The following is a 5,426-nucleotide window of genomic DNA, read 5'->3' as shown; positions in this document are numbered from 1 at the left end:
AACAGATTTGACCCTAACCGAAATTACAAAGTATCTTTACAGTCCAAAACATATAAAAACTGAATATATTAATTTTGTTGCTTATATTTATCTACAACTTTTTCATTATGAAAGCATCAAGTTTAAATAAACCAAGACTTAGATTTAGAACATTTCTATTATTTGACTTGATGTAACAAGATTCAATGATATTCCTTTTAACTGTGTCATTACATGGGATTAAGGCTCTTGCTTGACTCCAGTTAATAGGATGATCTAAATCTCTCATATGTACGAATAATGCATTCGATATTTGCCCAGTTCTCACAGAATATTGGTGCTGTTTGAGACGTTGTGAAAGAGATTTACAGGTCTGTCCGTAATAGACTTTATCACACTTTTTGCAAAGAATTTCATATATGCAGCCTGGAAGATCTTTAGGAGAATTTTTGATTACTAAACTCTTGACATTGATATTACTGTAAACAACATTTATGTTAAAATGCTTTAAAATTCTAGGAATAGCTAAAAACCTTTCATCATTGGGTAATTTTAGAATGTTATGCTTACTAAATTCAAGTTTGTTATTAGTTGCATAAAATGTTTTTCTAGCTCTTTTCCATGCCACATCTACAAAAGTCCTTGGGTATTTAAGTTTCAATGCAATATCATAAATAGTTTTAATTTCAGCGTCAATAAACTGCGGGCCACAGACACGTAAAGCCCTTAGGAACATCCCAGAAAAAACAGAGAATTTAACATTTTGATGGTGATTGGAGTAGTAATGAACAAAAGAGGCAATGTTAGTTGATTTCCGAAAGACTGAAAAGGTGAAATTTCTATCATTTCTTGATGTAACTGTCCATAGAAATGATAGAAGTGCGGAATTTTCGTCTGCTATGCGGAATAGAAAGTCTACGGGGCAACTATCCAAGTTTGTATGCCGATGCGGATTCCACATCTGCATTTTCAGCAGCAATTTCTTCATGGCGCATTCATGTAAATTTATCATATACGAATTGCAATATTTTTTTACTTTTAAACAATTTCTCATTCAAATACAATATTATATAAAAGATAACACTCTTATCAGAATATGACGGTGAGATGATTACTGTACATAATATGTATATAATATGTATAGAAGATGTATATATGTATGGTATATATATAGATATCATATATATATATAAATATATATATATATAAATATATTAGTAATGCACTGTCGGCCAAAAAGACGGTCAACGAAGAATTGGCGTAGTTTCTTAATTCATTGTTCGTTATGGAAATATTGCCATATGCAGGTGCCAGATTATTTACTTAACAATAAATAACATTTCCTTTCAAAGGTGCTATACTTGAAATAAATTACATTAGAATTGATTAGACTTATTCAATGTATTAAAGATAATTATTTTGCAAAGTAAGGAAAATATATACCGATGGGTCCACGATTTCTAATTCTATTCTCAACACTAGTTTCGTGACAGCATACCAAAGATTTAGAAGTTGGCTCGAGTCTTGACTCAACGTATCGTACTTCACTGGGGTGTTGTCATTTCGTCTCCTACAGCCGATAAATAATATTTCAAGGCGTTAACATTCTTTGAAAACGATGTTTAATTGCACTAATTTTGTCCTTTGATCAATAAAATAATTTGCATGACACATTTAGTGGGCCTAAATTGGACTTCTGATTTTCCCACATGATTAGCCTAGGTCTATTTTCAACAATATACTCTCTTGGATACGTAATATTAATGAATATTTAAATCGACCCCCATTTAAATAGACAATATATATATATATATATATATATATATATATATATATATGTATATATATTAATCTGCTTTATTTTATTATTCCCGTTATTCATGTTTTATTATCCATGTTCGCCTTTCTTCTTATCCTTTTCATAATTGCTTAACATAATTAACTCAGACCTAGCTATTCAAAGTCAAAAAGCAATCATAAAAAATCGAACGAATATAATTCAGTCTTATTTTTTATCGAATTCCTTGCATATCATCCTGTTTCATTTGGATACGTTGGAAAGGTGTGGGAGTCAAAACTGACGAATACATTAAGAAAGGCTCACTTTCATTAAAGCTTTCTTAGGTTGATCTTTCTGTAGCTATTCATTTCTTCTTAATGGAAATTAATTCAAATTAGTTTCACATGTATACCTAGACCTACTACCATAAGCATATTATAAGTAGCTGAAAGGATAAGAAATATGAAAGGTGACGTTCTCGTTTAAGTCTATTTCATACGTTTTTTTTTTCTCTCTCTTTTTTTTAAGAAAAACCTACTGCTTTAATCAAAGGTTGCTCTTTGACGGCTACAGGGTATAACATGAGTGTATGCACATATTTTGTGGGATGAAAGATAAAGTTTCTTTGAACGGAAAATATTTTATAAACATGCATTTTAAGGCTTCCGTTGTCGGTGCGGGGAATTTTAAAATAACCGTTATCATTAGTGATGCTCTCACGCGATGGAGTTAGTAACGAGAAGTCGGATCAAGTCGCATGAGATGTAGAAGAGAGCGGAGGTGACGTATTGGAGTGATGGAAGGATTAGGCCGATGTTAATAAGGTATCTCCCAATAAAATGTATAGTTTAGGTTTTGAAGAAAAAAATTCATGCATCATTGAAACTGTTTCCCGCCCTATCCGTGGTATTGACTGGCCACCGATAAAAAAACAAAACAAAAAGAGTAAGCCTAACTGAATCTCTCATCCATCAAAGATAAGTTTGCTTATTCATTAGATGTATTCATTAGACAACTATCAAAGATTTCAAGTGTAGATTTAAAAATCTCTTCCTCTCCATCTAAAGTATTCATCAGACACCAGTCATAAGCGTAGAGCTAGTTATGATTCCTGGTTCAGCAATGTCGTGACGAGGCACTAGAATTCAAAGTTCACAAATGAATGTTGCTCAGCAACATTTACACTACTGTATTGTCTTACTCTCTTGTGGTGCTTCGAGGTGTTCCAGTTCCACCTCTAGGCCCATGTTCTAAATTTTGCCGTTCTTTAAACAGTTTGATTCATCTATGTATGATTCTCTCTGGTTTATTAAGCTTTCTTGATATCTCTCCAACAGGAACTTGCACCGAATGCAGTGCAATAATTGTCTCTCGCTCATCGAGGGATGTTTTTTAGACCGATAAATGACACATTGACATTAGATTCCCGTGCACTTAACATTAAAAGCAATAGAGTGAGGTCGCCTCGTTAACACTGTTAAGATATAGTTTTTTTTTTTTCTTTTTAATTTTATAGCATTTTGTGAGATTCCAATGTTTTCTGTAAAATTTAACAAATGGAATAGTTCAACTGCCTTCAACTTAATATTGAAATGATAATTTAAGGACTATGTTTATGCGATCCTACTACTTATAGGTGTCTCCTATCTATTTGGTAATGTATATCTATGGTTGTGATATGACGTTTTTTAATACTTCGTTTCGTTCACGTCAATTTTGCTATATGGAAAATAGTTTTACACAATAACATAACATAATGTTCTAAAGATATCAGTGACTGCTTTTAACGTCATTACACACGATTTCTTCCATCTTTGAAAAGAAAAATAGATAAATAAGGCATGAATCGTGCGTCAGGCAGGTGAACGAAAAATTATGAAACTGCCATCAGTTTTTTGGCCGACAGTACCTTAAGTATAACGAAACTGATATAAATCGTTCAAATCCCTATGTGCGAAGTTCATGATCATCATATCCTACGAATAAGTGCAGTAAACAAGTGATCAATTACCTCCACAATCTCCTAGTAGGTAGTAGGCTAAACAAGTGCGATACTCAGTGTTTTCAACGAAGGATTTTCAGTGCCAGAATTCTCGCTTTTAATTAATTTGCTATGTACTAAGGTAATGTCCAGAGTTTCAAAAATATATCTTTGGAGTTCATGTTTCATAGACAATGAAACTTCTAATGTTATATATTCTTGCATCTCTGCAAAACTCGTAAAGATCAAGTGGCAACCATAATTATGCGGACTAAGTATTCCATCTTCCCAGATCGCCAATCCAGCATCATGCATATGAGTTCATTGTTTTATCCCGTTCGATACTTTATAGTGACCATATACAGCAGATGGCCTATAAATGAAGAAAATATGAGTGGCCGCAAATCGCGTGATTATATATCGAATTTTTTCCCCCCAGAAAACTGCTATTTTCCAAAGAAGAAACTGAAGTTGAAATTTGTGAAACTCAGGACGACAATGAATTAGTGGATTCATATGATTCAGATGATTACATATTAAAAGTATTTTTTACTGAAGATTACTCATCTTCAGACAAAGATGATGATAAAAAAAAAACAGTGAAAATGAGCAAGACAATAGTGTTATATTATGTGACACCCGGCCTCAAAATGTTAATAATGATGACGAGGAACAGTACATGATTATATTGTCAGATAGTGATGAACACATCAATGCAGACAATAGTGTTATAATATGTGAGACACAACCTCAAAATGTTAATAATGATGCCGAGGAAAAGTGCATAATTATATGGTCAAATAGTGACGAACACATCGATTCAGACATTACACATATCAGTGACAGACTCAGATGAAACATAGTTCACAATTGGAAAATGAAATAATTTAGTTTACCGAGTAAGGTGAGAATTTCGTTTTCTTTGTTTTTGTATAGAAGGCCAAAAGTAAACAAGCATCGCTTGAAAAACGTAACTAAGCGCTTGCGGAAACTATGCGGATACAACGGCAACACTGCCCTTAACCTCTCTTTGATTCAGCGTAAACTTGAGAATGTAGGAATAAACTACGAAAGTACTTGTTCCAAGTTCCCAGTTTCACTTACCTTTCTACCCTGGATTTAAGGATATTCTCAAGCACGTGCTTCTTTGTGCTACATTGGATACATTCACATATGTAATATATATATATATATATATATATATATATATATATATATATATATATATATATATATATATACATATATATATATATATATATATATATATATATATCATTCGAGCTACAAATGTCCTTTAATGACTAATTCGCTCTACCTCGGAATTGATATATTTTCATATATGTACCTAAGGGGAATTTTTAGTTGATAATAATTTCGTCCCCTCATGGGATCGAACCACCGTCCAGTGAAAGGAAACGAAATCAAGACGGACAGTGTTCGATCCCCATGAGGGGACGAAAATTATTATCAAACTAAACTTCCCCTTCGGTACATATATGAAAATATATCAATTCCGAGGTAGAGCGAATTAGATATTAAAGGACATTTGTAGCTCGAATGATTTATATGAATCATGGTGATGTGATAATTACTCATAATATATATAGATATATAATATATATATATATATATATATATATATATCTATTATATATATATATATATATATATGTTCTGTTACAA

The sequence above is a fragment of the Macrobrachium nipponense genome, chromosome 33 (genome assembly GCF_015104395.2).
Source record: "Macrobrachium nipponense isolate FS-2020 chromosome 33, ASM1510439v2, whole genome shotgun sequence".
Classification (NCBI taxonomy): Eukaryota; Metazoa; Arthropoda; class Malacostraca; order Decapoda; family Palaemonidae; genus Macrobrachium; species Macrobrachium nipponense.
Note: the sequence above shows the minus strand (reverse complement) of the source record.